The sequence below is a fragment of the Oncorhynchus clarkii genome, chromosome 15 (assembly GCF_045791955.1).
Source record: "Oncorhynchus clarkii lewisi isolate Uvic-CL-2024 chromosome 15, UVic_Ocla_1.0, whole genome shotgun sequence".
In the NCBI taxonomy this organism is placed as follows: Eukaryota; Metazoa; Chordata; class Actinopteri; order Salmoniformes; family Salmonidae; genus Oncorhynchus; species Oncorhynchus clarkii.
In genome coordinates this window covers 1,408,825-1,425,973 of record NC_092161.1, presented here as the reverse complement: position 1 = coordinate 1,425,973, position 17,149 = coordinate 1,408,825, and the positions used below count along the sequence as shown (strand labels likewise).

General features: G+C 43.0%; 1 protein-coding gene across 2 annotated transcripts in view; it reads right to left on the bottom strand.

Annotated features, from left to right (window-relative positions):
- The window catches only part of LOC139366864 (mitogen-activated protein kinase kinase kinase 22), a 98,097-nt gene extending 93,154 nt beyond the window's left edge, over nucleotides 1-4,943 (bottom strand). The window contains exons 1-2 of one of the 2 annotated variants that reach the window (XM_071104560.1): nucleotides 4,793-4,943; nucleotides 4,571-4,686 (exon numbers count right to left, since the gene is read on the bottom strand). The gene's annotated coding sequence lies outside the window, so the exon portion shown is untranslated. The remainder of the gene's footprint in view (nucleotides 1-4,570; nucleotides 4,687-4,792) is intronic. The other variant, XM_071104561.1, reaches the window with a different exon arrangement.
- Between the last annotated feature and the right edge of the window lie 12,206 nt (nucleotides 4,944-17,149).

Genomic DNA, 17,149 nt, shown 5'->3' with positions numbered 1-17,149 from the left:
GTTAGACAGTTCTCAGTAAGGAGAGGAGACAGTAGGAAAAGGGTTAGACAGTTCTCAGTGAGGAGAGGAGTCAGTAGGAAAAGGGTTAGACAGTTCTCAGTGAGGAGAGGAGTCAGTAGGAAAAGGGTTAGACAGTTCTCAGTGAGGAGAGGAGTCAGTAGGAAAAGGGTTAGACAGTTCTCAGTGAGGAGAGGAGTCAGTAGGAAAAGGGTTAGACAGTTCTCAGTGAGGAGAGGAGACAGTAGGAAAAGGGTTAGACAGTTCTCAGTGAGGAGTCAGTAGGAAAAGGGTTAGACAGTTATCAGTAAGGAGAGGAGTCAGTAGGAAAAGGGTTAGACAGTTATCAGTAAGGAGAGGAGTCAGTAGGAAAAGGGTTAGACAGTTCTCAGTAAGGAGAGGAGTCAGTAGGAAAAGGGTTATACAGTTCTCAGTGAGGAGAGGAGTCAGTAGGAAAAGGGTTAGACAGTTCTCAGTGAGGAGAGGAGACAGTAGGAAAAGGGTTAGACAGTTCTCAGTAAGGAGAGGAGACAGTAGGAAAAGGGTTAGACAGTTCTCAGTGAGGAGAGGAGTCAGTAGGAAAAGGGTTAGACAGTTCTCAGTGAGGAGTCAGTAGGAAAAGGGTTAGACAGTTCTCAGTGAGGAGAGGAGTCAGTAGGAAAAGGGTTAGACAGTTCTCAGTGAGGAGAGGAGTCAGTAGGAAAAGGGTTAGACAGTTCTCAGTGAGGAGAGGAGACAGTAGGAAAAGGGTTAGACAGTTCTCAGTGAGGAGAGGAGTCAGTAGGAAAAGGGTTAGACAGTTCTCAGTGAGGAGAGGAGTCAGTAGGAAAAGGGTTAGACAGTTCTCAGTGAGGAGAGGAGACAGTAGGAAAAGGGTTAGACAGTTCTCAGTGAGGAGAGGAGACAGTAGGAAAAGGGTTAGACAGTTCTCAGTGAGGAGAGGAGACAGTAGGAAAAGGGTTAGACAGTTCTCAGTGAGGAGAGGAGACAGTAGGAAAGGGGTTAGACAGTTCTCAGTGAGGAGAGGAGTCAGTAGGAAAAGGGTTAGACAGTTCTCAGTGAGGAGACAGTAGGAAAAGGGTTAGACAGTTCTCAGTGAGGAGAGGAGTCAGTAGGAAAAGGGTTAGACAGTCCTCAGTGAGGAGTCAGTAGGAAAAGGGTTAGACAGTTCTCAGTGAGGAGAGGAGACAGTAGGAAAAGGGTTAGACAGTTCTCAGTAAGGAGAGGAGTCAGTAGGAAAAGGGTTAGACAGTTCTCAGTGAGGAGAGGAGTCAGTAGGAAAAAGGTTAGACAGTTATCAGTAAGGAGAGGAGACAGTAGGAAAAGGGTTAGACAGTTCTCAGTGAGGAGAGGAGACAGTAGGAAAAGGGTTAGACAGTTCTCAGTGAGGAGAGGAGTCAGTAGGAAAAGGGTTAGACAGTTCTCAGTGAGGAGAGGAGACAGTAGGAAAAGGGTTAGACAGTTCTCAGTGAGGAGAGGAGTCAGTAGGAAAAGGGTTAGACAGTTCTCAGTGATGAGAGGAGTCAGTAGGAAAAGGGTTAGACAGTTCTCAGTGAGGAGAGGAGTCAGTAGGAAAAGGGTTAGACAGTTCTCAGTGAGGAGAGGAGTCAGTAGGAAAAGGGTTAGACAGTTCTCAGTGAGGAGAGGAGTCAGTAGGAAAAGGGTTAGACAGTTCTCAGTGAGGAGAGGAGTCAGTAGGAAAAGGGTTAGACAGTTCTCAGTGAGGAGAGGAGACAGTAGGAAAAGGGTTAGACAGTTCTCAGTGAGGAGTCAGTAGGAAAAGGGTTAGACAGTTATCAGTAAGGAGAGGAGTCAGTAGGAAAAGGGTTAGACAGTTCTCAGTAAGGAGAGGAGTCAGTAGGAAAAGGGTTAGACAGTTCTCAGTGAGGAGAGGAGTCAGTAGGAAAAGGGTTAGACAGTTCTCAGTGAGGAGAGGAGACAGTAGGAAAAGGGTTAGACAGTTCTCAGTAAGGAGAGGAGACAGTAGGAAAAGGGTTAGACAGTTCTCAGTGAGGAGAGGAGACAGTAGGAAAAGGGTTAGACAGTTCTCAGTGAGGAGTCAGTAGGAAAAGGGTTAGACAGTTCTCAGTGAGGAGAGGAGTCAGTAGGAAAAGGGTTAGACAGTTCTCAGTGAGGAGAGGAGTCAGTAGGAAAAGGGTTAGACAGTTCTCAGTGAGGAGAGGAGACAGTAGGAAAAGGGTTAGACAGTTCTCAGTGAGGAGAGGAGTCAGTAGGAAAAGGGTTAGACAGTTCTCAGTGAGGAGAGGAGTCAGTAGGAAAAGGGTTAGACAGTTCTCAGTGAGGAGAGGAGACAGTAGGAAAAGGGTTAGACAGTTCTCAGTGAGGAGAGGAGACAGTAGGAAAAGGGTTAGACAGTTCTCAGTGAGGAGAGGAGTCAGTAGGAAAAGGGTTAGACAGTTCTCAGTGAGGAGAGGAGTCAGTAGGAAAAGGGTTAGACAGTTCTCAGTGAGGAGAGGAGTCAGTAGGAAAAGGGTTAGACAGTTCTCAGTGAGGAGAGGAGACAGTAGGAAAAGGGTTAGACAGTTCTCAGTGAGGAGAGGAGACAGTAGGAAAAGGGTTAGACAGTTCTCAGTGAGGAGAGGAGTCAGTAGGAAAAGGGTTAGACAGTTCTCAGTGAGGAGAGGAGACAGTAGGAAAAGGGTTAGACAGTTCTCAGTGAGGAGAGGAGTCAGTAGGAAAAGGGTTAGACAGTTCTCAGTGAGGAGTCAGTAGGAAAAGGGTTAGACAGTTCTCAGTGAGGAGTCAGTAGGAAAAGGGTTAGACAGTTCTCAGTAAGGAGAGGAGTCAGTAGGAAAAGGGTTAGACAGTTCTCAGTGAGGAGAGGAGTCAGTAGGAAAAGGGTTAGACAGTTCTCAGTGAGGAGAGGAGACAGTAGGAAAAGGGTTAGACAGTTCTCAGTGAGGAGAGGAGTCAGTAGGAAAAGGGTTAGACAGTTCTCAGTGAGGAGAGGAGTCAGTAGGAAAAGGGTTAGACAGTTCTCAGTGAGGAGACAGTAGGAAAAGGGTTAGACAGTTCTCAGTAAGGAGAGGAGACAGTAGGAAAAGGGTTAGACAGTTCTCAGTGAGGAGAGGAGTCAGTAGGAAAAGGGTTAGACAGTTCTCAGTGAGGAGAGGAGACAGTAGGAAAAGGGTTAGACAGTTCTCAGTGAGGAGTCAGTAGGAAAAGGGTTAGACAGTTCTCAGTGAGGAGAGGAGTCAGTAGGAAAAGGGTTAGACAGTTCTCAGTGAGGAGAGGAGACAGTAGGAAAAGGGTTAGACAGTTCTCAGTGAGGAGAGGAGTCAGTAGGAAAAGGGTTAGACAGTTCTCAGTGAGGAGAGGAGACAGTAGGAAAAGGGTTAGACAGTTCTCAGTGATGAGAGGAGTCAGTAGGAAAAGGGTTAGACAGTTCTCAGTGAGGAGAGGAGACAGTAGGAAAGGGGTTAGACAGTTCTCAGTGAGGAGAGGAGTCAGTAGGAAAAGGGTTAGACAGTTCTCAGTGAGGAGAGGAGACAGTAGGAAAAGGGTTAGACAGTTCTCAGTGAGGAGAGGAGTCAGTAGGAAAAGGGTTAGACAGTTCTCAGTGAGGAGAGGAGACAGTAGGAAAAGGGTTAGACAGTTCTCAGTGAGGAGAGGAGTCAGTAGGAAAAGGGTTAGACAGTTCTCAGTGAGGAGAGGAGTCAGTAGGAAAAGGGTTAGACAGTTCTCAGTGAGGAGAGGAGACAGTAGGAAAAGGGTTAGACAGTTCTCAGTAAGGAGAGGAGTCAGTAGGAAAAGGGTTAGACAGTTCTCAGTGAGGAGAGGAGTCAGTAGGAAAAGGGTTAGACAGTTCTCAGTAAGGAGAGGAGTCAGTAGGAAAAGGGTTAGACAGTTCTCAGTGAGGAGAGGAGTAGGTAGGAAAAGGGTTAGACAGTTCTCAGTGAGGAGAGGAGACAGTAGGAAAAGGGTTAGACAGTTCTCAGTGAGGAGAGGAGACAGTAGGAAAAGGGTTAGACAGTTCTCAGTGAGGAGAGGAGTCAGTAGGAAAAGGGTTAGACAGTTCTCAGTGAGGAGAGGAGTCAGTAGGAAAAGGGTTAGACAGTTCTCAGTGAGGAGAGGAGACAGTAGGAAAAGGGTTAGACAGTTCTCAGTGAGGAGAGGAGACAGTAGGAAAAGGGTTAGACAGTTCTCAGTGAGGAGAGGAGACAGTAGGAAAAGGGTTAGACAGTTCTCAGTGAGGAGAGGAGACAGTAGGAAAAGGGTTAGACAGTTCTCAGTGAGGAGAGGAGTAAGTAGGAAAAGGGTTAGACAGAAAAGAAGAGTTGGAACATTTAAAATATATATATAACCCCACAGGGCAGATGTTGGTTGGGGAACACAGCAGCCAATGACAACAACATTGAACAGAACCACAGCCAATGGCAACAGTCAACTGGTCCGTGGCTTGTGGAGGAGAGGTGAGGGAGGAGAGGGCAATCTGACCCTAAAAACTGGGAGTGTTGATTTCCATCCAGACTTACTAAACAAATAGGCGACATGAAAGATGGATATTGCAGACTGCCAAAGGCTACAGTTTTTATTCAGCATGAATGCTCACCTTGTTACCCGGGTGTCTTCATTCTTCTGAAAACACTTCATGAGGATTATCGATCGTATCGAATAAACCATTGCTGTTACAAACCACCATGGACAGACAGGAAGAATGGCGAAAACCTGCAGAGAGAAGAAGACCCAAACCCTAAACAGTTACATCCGGAAGCTGCGCTCAGTTCATGTACAGTTAGCGAATAAAACTGCAAAACAAAAAGCTTCTATTCACCCTGGTAAAACCTTTAAATATAATGTGCTCTCTCCCAGGTAAATAAATAATCCACTGGTGACCTCTGAACGTCCCTCGAAAGCTTCAAAAGATCAGCTCTCTTTGAGAAGAAAGTTTCTATATCTCCCCGCTTGTCTTCTCTTCTTCTTCTACTTTTTTAAAGCTTTTATTTGGCGGACTACATCCGAAACGGTGTATTGCCGCCACCTACTGGATGGGGTAAAAACAGAACTCTTGTGTTCTCTTCCCTTTCTCACAACACAGAGCAGCAAGTCGTGCCGCATGCCCACATGCTAGTTGGAACTAGGACATTAGGAAAATTCCGACTTGCTGATTCGTTAAACGGTTTCCGTAATGAATACACCCCTGATGTCCGCAAGAACATGAATGGGTAATGACGACGTGGATGGATCCCCTTTGAGGACAAAATCCACAAACTGTGGTATCTGCTGCCCTCCATTGAATGCATGGCATGGGGCCCCAGACAGAGTAGAGACAGACAAACATTTTAATTCAAGTTTAAGTTTAGACTAACAAGTCATTTGATCACTTTATAGTATTTATTTGAAATGCTATAAATTATTGGCCTTGCCCATTTACATTTGGGACTGATCAAATCTAATTATATTAGTCACATGAGCGGAATACAACAGGTGTAGTAGACCTTACAGTGAAATGCTGAATACAACAGGTGTAGTAGACCTTACAGTGAAATGCTGAATACAACAGGTGTAGTAGACCTTACAGTGAAATGCTGAATACAACAGGTGTAGTAGACCTCACAGTGAAATGCTGAATACAACAGGTGTAGTAGACCTTACAGTGAAATGCTGAATACAACAGGTGTAGTAGACCTTACAGTGAAATGCTGAATACAACAGGTGTAGTAGACCTCACAGTGAAATGCTGAATACAACAGGTGTAGGTAGACCTTACAGTGAAATGCTGAATACAACAGGTGTAGTAGACCTTACAGTGAAATGCTGAATACAACAGGTGTAGTAGACCTTACAGTGAAATGCTGAATACAACAGGTGTAGTAGACCTTACAGTGAAATGCTGAATACAACAGGTGTAGTAGACCTTACAGTGAAATGCTGAATACAACAGGTGTAGTAGACCTTACAGTGAAATGCTGAATACAACAGGTGTAGTAGACCTCACAGTGAAATGCTGAATACAACAGGTGTAGTAGACCTCACAGTGAAATGCTGAATACAACAGGTATAGTAGACCTCACAGTGAAATGCTGAATACAACAGGTGTAGTAGACCTCACAGTGAAATGCTGAATACAACAGGTGTAGTAGACCTCACAGTGAAATGCTGAATACAACAGGTGTAGTAGACCTCACAGTGAAATGCTGAATACAACAGGTGTAGTAGACCTTACAGTGAAATGCTGAATACAACAGGTGTAGTAGACCTTACAGTGAAACGCTGAATACAACAGGTGTAGTAGACCTCACAATGAAATGCTGAATACAACTGGTGTAGTAGACCTTACAGTGAAATACTGAATACAACTGGTGTAGTAGACCTTACAGTGAAATGCTGAATACAACAGGTGTAGTAGACTCACAGTGAAATGCTGAATACAACAGGTGTAGTAGACCTCACAGTGAAATGCTGAATACAACAGGTGTAGTAGACCTCACAGTGAAATGCTGAATACAACAGGTGTAGTAGACCTTACAGTGAAATGCTGAATACAACAGGTGTAGTAGACCTCACAGTGAAATGATGAATACAACAGGTGTAGTAGACCTCACAGTGAAATGCTGAAGACAACAGGTGTAGTAGACCTCACAGTGAAATGCTGAATACAACAGGTGTAGTAGACCTCACAGTGAAATGCTGAATACAACAGGTGTAGTAGACCTTACAGTGAAATGCTGAATACAACAGGTGTAGTAGACCTTACAGTGAAATGCTGAATACAACAGGTGTAGGTAGACCTTACAGTGAAATGCTGAATACAACAGGTGTAGTAGACCTTACAGTGAAATGCTGAATACAACAGGTGTAGTAGACCTTACAGTGAAATACTGAATACAACTGGTGTAGTAGACCTCACAGTGAAATGCTGAATACAACAGGTATAGTAGACCTCACAGTGAAATGCTGAATACAACAGGTGTAGTAGACCTCACAGTGAAATGCTGAATACAACAGGTGTAGTAGACCTTACAGTGAAATGCTGAATACAACAGGTGTAGTAGACCTGACAGTGAAATGATGAATACAACAGGTGTAGTAGACCTCACAGTGAAATGCTGAATACAACAGGTGTAGTAGACCTCACAGTGAAATGCTGAATACAACAGGTGTAGTAGACCTCACAGTGAAATGCTGAATACAACAGGTGTAGTAGACCTCACAGTGAAATGCTGAATACAACAGGTGTAGTAGACCTTACAGTGAAATGCTGAATACAACAGGTGTAGTAGACCTTACAGTGAAATGCTGAATACAACAGGTGTAGGTAGACCTTACAGTGAAATGCTGAATACAACAGGTGTAGTAGACCTTACAGTGAAATGCTGAATACAACAGGTGTAGTAGACCTTACAGTGAAATTATGAAAACAACAGGTGTAGTAGACCTCACAGTGAAATGGTGAATACAACAGGTGTAGTAGACCTTACAGTGAAATGCTGAATACAACAGGTGTAGTAGACCTTACAGTGAAATGCTGAATACAACAGGTGTAGTAGACCTCACAGTGAAATGCTGAATACAACAGGTGTAGCAGACCTCACAGTGAAATGGTGAATACAACAGGTGTAGTAGACCTTACAGTGAAATGCTGAATATAACAGGTGTAGGTAGACCTTACAGTGAAATGCTGAATACAACAGGTGTAGTAGACCTTACAGTAAAATTATGAAAACAACAGGTGTAGTAGACCTCACAGTGAAATGGTGAATACAACAGGTGTAGTAGACCTTACAGTGAAATGCTGAATACAACAGGTGTAGTAGACCTTACAGTGAAATGCTGAATACAACAGGTGTAGTAGACCTCACAGTGAAATGGTGAATACAACAGGTGTAGCAGACCTCACAGTGAAATGGTGAATACAACAGGTGTAGTAGACCTTACAGTGAAATGCTGAATACAACAGGTGTAGTAGACCTCACAGTGAAATGATGAATACAACAGGTGTAGTAGACCTTACAGTGAAATGCTGAATACAACAGGTGTAGTAGACCTTACAGTGAAATGCTGAATACAACAGGTGTAGTAGACCTTACAGTAAAATTATGAAAACAACAGGTGTAGTAGACCTTACAGTGAAATGCTGAATACAACAGGTGTAGTAGACCTCACAGTGAAATGCTGAATACAACAGGTGTAGCAGACCTCACAGTGAAATGGTGAATACAACAGGTGTAGTAGACCTTACAGTGAAATGCTGAATACAACAGGTGTAGGTAGACCTTACAGTGAAATGATGAATACAACAGGTGTAGTAGACCTTACAGTGAAATGCTGAATACAACAGGTGTAGTAGACCTTACAGTGAAATTATGAAAACAACAGGTGTAGTAGACCTCACAGTGAAATGGTGAATACAACAGGTGTAGTAGACCTTACAGTGAAATGCTGAATACAACAGGTGTAGTAGACCTTACAGTGAAATGCTGAATACAACAGGTGTAGTAGACCTCACAGTGAAATGCTGAATACAACAGGTGTAGCAGACCTCACAGTGAAATGGTGAATACAACAGGTGTAGTAGACCTCACAGTGAAATGCTGAATACAACAGGTGTAGACCTCACAGTGAAATGCTGAATACAACAGGTGTAGTAGACCTTACAGTGAAATGCTGAATACAACAGGTGTAGTAGACCTCACAGTGAAATGCTGAATACAACTGGTGTAGTAGACCTCACAGTGAAATGCTGAATACAACAGGTGTAGTAGACCTCACAGTGAAATGCTGAATACAACAGGTGTAGTAGACCTCACAGTGAAATGCTGAATACAACAGGTGTAGTAGACCTCACAGTGAAATGCTCAACACAGTGAAATGCTGAATACAACAGGTGTAGTAGACCTCACAGTGAAATGCTGAATACAACAGGTGTAGTAGACTGAATACTCACAGTGAATTGCTGAATACAACAGGTGTAGTAGACCTCACAGTGAAATGCTGAATACAACAGGTGTAGTAGACCTCACAGTGAAATGCTGAATACAACAGGTGTAGTAGACCTCACAGTGAAATGCTGAATACAACAGGTGTAGTAGACCTCACAGTGAAATGCTGAATACAACAGGTGTAGTAGACCTCACAGTGAAATGCTGAATACAACAGGTGTAGTAGACCTCACAGTGAAATGCTGAATACAACAGGTGTAGTAGACCTTACAGTGAAATGCTGAATACAACAGGTGTAGTAGACCTCACAGTGAAATGCTGAATACAACAGGTGTAGTAGACCTCACAGTGAAATGGTGAATACAACAGGTGTAGTAGACCTCACAGTGAAATGCTGAATACAACAGGTGTAGTAGACCTCACAGTGAAATGCTGAATACAACAGGTGTAGTATACCTTACAGTGAAATGCTGAATACAACAGGTGTAGTAGACCTCACAGTGAAATGCTGAATACAACAGGTGTAGTAGACCTCACAGTGAAATGCTGAATACAACAGGTGTAGTAGACCTCACAGTGAAATGCTGAATACAACAGGTGTAGTAGACCTTACAGTGAATTGCTGAATACAACAGGTGTAGTAGACCTTACAGTGAAATGCTGAATACAACAGGTGTAGTAGACCTCACAGTGAAATGCTGAATACAACAGGTGTAGTAGACCTCACAGTGAAATGCTGAATACAACAGGTGTAGTAGACCTCACAGTGAAATGCTGAATACAACAGGTGTAGTAGACCTCACAGTGAAATGCTGAATACAACAGGTGTAGTAGACCTCACAGTGAAATGCTGAATACAACAGGTGTAGTAGACCTTACAGTGAAATGCTGAATACAACAGGTGTAGTAGACCTCACAGTGAAATGCTGAATACAACAGGTGTAGTAGACCTCACAGTGAAATGCTGAATACAACAGGTGTAGCAGACCTCACAGTGAAATGCTGAATACAACAGGTGTAGTAGACCTCACAGTGAAATGCTGAATACAACAGGTGTAGTAGACCTTACAGTGAAATGCTGAATACAACAGGTGTAGCAGACCTCACAGTGAAATGGTGAATACAACAGGTGTAGTAGACCTTACAGTGAAATGCTGAATACAACAGGTGTAGTAGACCTCACAGTGAAATGCTGAATACAACAGGTGTAGTAGACCTTACAGTGAAATGCTGAATACAACAGGTGTAGTAGACCTCACAGTGAAATGCTGAATACAACAGGTGTAGTAGACCTTACAGTGAAATGCTGAATACAACAGGTGTAGTAGACCTCACAGTGAAATGATGAATACAACAGGTGTAGCAGACCTTACAGTGAAATGCTGAATACAGCAGGTGTAGTAGACCTCACAGTGAAATGATGAATACAACAGGTGTAGTAGACCTCACAGTGAAATGCTGAATACAACAGGTGTAGTAGACCTCACAGTGAAATGCTGAATACAGCAGGTGTAGTAGACCTCACAGTGAAATGCTGAATACAGCAGGTGTAGTAGACCTCACAGTGAAATGCTGAATACAACAGGTGTAGTAGACCTTACAGTGAAATGCTGAATACAACAGGTGTAGTAGACCTCACAGTGAAATGCTGAATACAACAGGTGTAGTAGACCTCACAGTGAAATGCTGAATACAACAGGTGTAGTAGACCTTACAGTGAAATGCTGAATACAACAGGTGTAGTAGACCTTACAGTGAAATGCTGAATACAACAGGTGTAGTAAACCTCACAGTGAAATGGTGAATACAACAGGTGTAGCAGACCTCACAGTGAAATGGTGAATACAACAGGTGTAGTAGACCTTACAGTGAAATGCTGAATACAACAGGTGTAGTAGACCTCACAGTGAAATGCTGAATACAACAGGTGTAGTAGACCTCACAGTGAAATGCTGAATACAACAGGTGTAGTAGACCTTACAGTGAAATGCTGAATACAACAGGTGTAGTAGACCTCACAGTGAAATGCTGAATACAACAGGTGTAGTAGACCTCACAGTGAAATGCTGAATACAACAGGTGTAGTAGACCTTACAGTGAAATGCTGAATACAACAGGTGTAGTAGACCTTACAGTGAAATGCTGAATACAACAGGTGTAGTAGACCTTACAGTGAAATGCTGAATACAACAGGTGTAGTAGACCTCACAGTGAAATGGTGAATACAACAGGTGTAGCAGACCTCACAGTGAAATGCTGAATACAACAGGTGTAGTAGACCTTACAGTGAAATGCTGAATACAACAGGTGTAGTAGACCTCACAGTGAAATGCTGAATACAACAGGTGTAGTAGACCTCACAGTGAAATGCTGAATACAACAGGTGTAGACCTCACAGTGAAATGCTGAATACAACAGGTGTAGTAGACCTTACAGTGAAATGCTGAATACAACAGGTGTAGTAGACCTCACAGTGAAATGCTGAATACAACTGGTGTAGTAGACCTCACAGTGAAATGCTGAATACAACAGGTGTAGTAGACCTCACAGTGAAATGCTGAATACAACAGGTGTAGTAGACCTCACAGTGAAATGCTGAATACAACAGGTGTAGTAGACCTCACAGTGAAATGCTGAATACAACAGGTGTAGTAGACCTCACAGTGAAATGCTGAATACAACAGGTGTAGTAGACCTTACAGTGAATTGCTGAATACAACAGGTGTAGTAGACCTTACAGTGAAATGCTGAATACAACAGGTGTAGTAGACCTCACAGTGAAATGCTGAATACAACAGGTGTAGTAGACCTCACAGTGAAATGCTGAATACAACAGGTGTAGTAGACCTCACAGTGAAATGCTGAATACAACAGGTGTAGTAGACCTCACAGTGAAATGCTGAATACAACAGGTGTAGTAGACCTCACAGTGAAATGCTGAATACAACAGGTGTAGTAGACCTTACATTGAAATGCTGAATACAACAGGTGTAGTAGACCTCACAGTGAAATGCTGAATACAACAGGTGTAGTAGACCTCACAGTGAAATGCTGAATACAACAGGTGTAGTAGACCTCACAGTGAAATGCTGAATAAAACAGGTGTAGTAGACCTTACAGTGAAATGCTGAATACAACAGGTGTAGTAGACCTCACAGTGAAATGCTGAATACAACAGGTGTAGTAGACCTCACAGTGAAATGCTGAATACAACAGGTGTAGTAGACCTTACAGTGAAATGCTGAATACAACAGGTGTAGTAGACCTTACAGTGAAATGCTGAATACAACAGGTGTAGTAGACCTTACAGTGAAATGCTGAATACAACAGGTGTAGTAGACCTCACAGTGAAATGGTGAATACAACAGGTGTAGCAGACCTCACAGTGAAATGCTGAATACAACAGGTGTAGTAGACCTTACAGTGAAATGCTGAATACAACAGGTGTAGTAGACCTCAGAGTGAAATGCTGAATACAACAGGTGTAGTAGACCTCACAGTGAAATGCTGAATACAACAGGTGTAGACCTCACAGTGAAATGCTGAATACAACAGGTGTAGTAGACCTTACAGTGAAATGCTGAATACAACAGGTGTAGTAGACCTCACAGTGAAATGCTGAATACAACTGGTGTAGTAGACCTCACAGTGAAATGCTGAATACAACAGGTGTAGTAGACCTCACAGTGAAATGCTGAATACAACAGGTGTAGTAGACCTCACAGTGAAATGCTGAATACAACAGGTGTAGTAGACCTCACAGTGAAATGCTGAATACAACAGGTGTAGTAGACCTCACAGTGAAATGCTGAATACAACAGGTGTAGTAGACCTCACAGTGAATTGCTGAATACAACAGGTGTAGTAGACCTTACAGTGAAATGCTGAATACAACAGGTGTAGTAGACCTCACAGTGAAATGCTGAATACAACAGGTGTAGTAGACCTCACAGTGAAATGCTGAATACAACAGGTGTAGTAGACCTCACAGTGAAATGCTGAATACAACAGGTGTAGTAGACCTCACAGTGAAATGCTGAATACAACAGGTGTAGTAGACCTCACAGTGAAATGCTGAATACAACAGGTGTAGTAGACCTTACAGTGAAATGCTGAATACAACAGGTGTAGTAGACCTCACAGTGAAATGCTGAATACAACAGGTGTAGTAGACCTCACAGTGAAATGGTGAATACAACAGGTGTAGTAGACCTCACAGTGAAATGCTGAATACAACAGGTGTAGTAGACCTCACAGTGAAATGCTGAATACAACAGGTGTAGTATACCTTACAGTGAAATGCTGAATACAACAGGTGTAGTAGACCTCACAGTGAAATGCTGAATACAACAGGTGTAGTAGACCTCACAGTGAAATGCTGAATACAACAGGTGTAGTAGACCTCACAGTGAAATGCTGAATACAACAGGTGTAGTAGACCTTACAGTGAAATGCTGAATACAACAGGTGTAGTAGACCTTACAGTGAAATGCTGAATACAACAGGTGTAGTAGACCTCACAGTGAAATGCTGAATACAACAGGTGTAGTAGACCTCACAGTGAAATGCTGAATACAACAGGTGTAGTAGACCTCACAGTGAAATGCTGAATACAACAGGTGTAGTAGACCTCACAGTGAAATGCTGAATACAACAGGTGTAGTAGACCTCACAGTGAAATGCTGAATACAACAGGTGTAGTAGACCTTACAGTGAAATGCTGAATACAACAGGTGTAGTAGACCTCACAGTGAAATGCTGAATACAACAGGTGTAGTAGACCTCACAGTGAAATGGTGAATACAACAGGTGTAGTAGACCTCACAGTGAAATGCTGAATACAACAGGTGTAGTAGACCTCACAGTGAAATGCTGAATACAACAGGTGTAGTAGACCTTACAGTGAAATGCTGAATACAACAGGTGTAGTAGACCTCACAGTGAAATGCTGAATACAACAGGTGTAGTAGACCTTACAGTGAAATGCTGAATACAACAGGTGTAGTAGACCTTACAGTGAAATGCTGAATACAACAGGTGTAGTAGACCTCACAGTGAAATGCTGAATACAACAGGTGTAGTAGACCTTACAGTGAAATGCTGAATACAACAGGTGTAGTAGACCTTACAGTGAAATGCTGAATACAACAGGTGTAGTAGACCTTACAGTGAAATGCTGAATACAACAGGTGTAGTAGACCTCACAGTGAAATGCTGTATACAACAGGTGTAGTAGACCTCACAGTGAAATGCTGTATACAACAGGTGTAGTAGACCTCACAGTGAAATGCTGAATACAACAGGTGTAGTAGACCTCACAGTGAAATGCTGAATACAACAGGTGTAGTAGACCTTACAGTGAAATGCTGAATACAACAGGTGTAGTAGACCTCACAGTGAAATGCTGTATACAACAGGTGTAGTAGACCTCACAGTGAAATGCTGTATACAACAGGTGTAGTAGACCTTACAGTGAAATGCTGAATACAACAGGTGTAGTAGACCTTACAGTGAAATGCTGAATACAACAGGTGTAGTAGACCTTACAGTGAAATACTGAATACAACAGGTGTAGTAGACCTTACAGTGAAATGCTGAATACAACAGGTGTAGTAGACCTCACAGTGAAATGCTGAATACAACAGGTATAGTAGACCTCACAGTGAAATGCTGAATACAACAGGTGTAGTAGACCTCACAGTGAAATGCTGAATACAACAGGTATAGTAGACCTCACAGTGAAATGCTGAATACAACAGGTGTAGTAGACCTCACAGTGAAATGCTGTATACAACAGGTGTAGTAGACCTCACAGTGAAATGCTGTATACAACAGGTGTAGTAGACCTCACAGTGAAATGCTGAATACAACAGGTGTAGTAGACCTTACAGTGAAATGCTGAATACAACAGGTGTAGTAGACCTCACAGTGAAATGCTGTATACAACAGGTGTAGTAGACCTCACAGTGAAATGCTGTATACAACAGGTGTAGTAGACCTTACAGTGAAATGCTGAATACAACAGGTGTAGTAGACCTTACAGTGAAATGCTGAATACAACAGGTGTAGTAGACCTTACAGTGAAATACTGAATACAACAGGTGTAGTAGACCTTACAGTGAAATGCTGAATACAACAGGTGTAGTAGACCTCACAGTGAAATGCTGAATACAACAGGTATAGTAGACCTCACAGTGAAATGCTGAATACAACAGGTATAGTAGACCTCACAGTGAAATGCTGAATACAACAGGTGTAGTAGACCTTACAGTGAAATGCTGAATACAACAGGTATAGTAGACCTTACAGTGAAATGCTGAATAGAAGAAAATCTCTACCGCTCCTGCTGTCTCTAGAGAGTTGAAAACAGCAGGTCTGGGACAGGTAGCACGTCCGGTGAACAGGTCAGGGTTCCATAGCCGCAGGCAGAACAGTTGAAACTGGAGCAGCAGCACGGCCAGGTGGACTGGGGATAGCAAGGAGTCATCATGCCAGGTAGTCCTGAGGCATGGTCCTAGGGCTCAGGTCCCCCGAGAGAGAGAGAGAGAGAGAGAGAGAGAGAGAGAGAGAGAGAGAGAGAGAGAGAGAGAGAGAGAGAGAAAGAAAGAAAGAATTAGAGAGAGCATACTTAAATTCACACTGGACACCGGATAGGACAGGAGAAGTACTCCAGATATAACAAACTGACCCTAGCCCCCCGACACATAAACTACTGCAGCATTTTAGGAGCATATACCCACGGGGGTGATTGAAAGATGAACTGAGGTCCACACTCCAGTCCAGTTGGTGGTGGTAATGCACCTTAAAGTTGGTTGCCAACTGCCAAATAAATTCAGAAGAAGAAGAAGCCTGAAGAAGGAGAGATTACTAGAAACTAACTCTGTTTACTGTTTTATCTGTAGATGAATTGTAGGAGTAGAGGACCTTGTGCATTTCAGGTAAAATAACAACCCAATGTTTATATCCCAGGACAAATTAGCTAGCAACAGCAACTAGATTGATAAATTGACAAATGTTTAATGCTTTTCGACCTGCCCCTAATGAATATAATTGGTTCAGAGTTCATGTTGATATTTTAACCTGCATGTCCTGATCGCTTCTGGTGTCGGTTGACAAAATCAACATAAAAAAATCATTAAAAAATCAACACTATATAATGGTCAAAGTCAATATTCATATTGTCAGCAGTCTCTCACCTTGAAGGTGACCTCTAAAGCCGAAGCAACAGCTGAACATGACCCACAGACTGGACACGACCGCACCTGGACGCCCTCCGTTCAGAACCAACTTCAGTTCAAAAAACTTGTTCACCTCTTGACCACAAACAGACTGTCAACCAGTCAGTCAACAGTGCAGTCTAACCAGTCAGTCAACAGAGCAGTCTAACAGTCAGTCAACAGAGCAGTCTAACCAGTCAGTCAACAGTGCAGTCTAACCAGTCAGTCAACAGTGCAGTCTAACAGTCAGTCAACAGAGCAGTCTAACCAGTCAGTCAACCTTGCAGTCTAACCAGTCAGTCAACAGAGCAGTCTACTAACCAGTCAGTCAACAGAGCAGTCTAACAGTCAGTCAACAGAGCAGTCTACTAACCAGTCAGTCAACAGTGCAGTCTAACCAGTCAGTCAACAGAGCAGTCTACTAACCAGTCAGTCAACAGAGCAGTCTAACCAGTCAGTCAACAGAGCAGTTGACTAACCAGTCAGTCAACAGTGCAGTCTAACAGTCAGTCAACAGTGCAGTCTAACCAGTCAGTCAACAGAGCAGTCTAACCAGTCAGTCAACAGAGCAGTCTAACCAGTCAGTCAACAGTGCAGTCTACTCTACTAACCAGTCAGTCAACAGTGCAGTCTAACCAGTCAGTCAACAGTGCAGTCTAACAGTCAGTCAACAGTGCAGTCTAACCAGTCAGTCAACAGTGCAGTCTAACAGTCAGTCAACAGTGCAGTCTACTAACCAGTCAGTCAACAGAGCAGTCTAACCAGTCAGCCAACAGTGCAGTCTAACAGTCAGTCAACAGAGCAGTCTACTAACCAGTCAGTCAACAGAGCAGTTTACTAACCAGTCAGTCAACAGAGCAGTCTAACCAGTCAGTCAACAGAGCAGTCTAACCAGTCAGTCAACAGAGCAGTCTAACCAGTCAGTCAACAGAGCAGTCTAACCAGTCAGTCAACAGTGCAGTCTACTAACCAGTCAGTCAACAGAGCAGTTTACTAACATGGTTCATTTCAAATGTTGGTAATGTTCTAGGA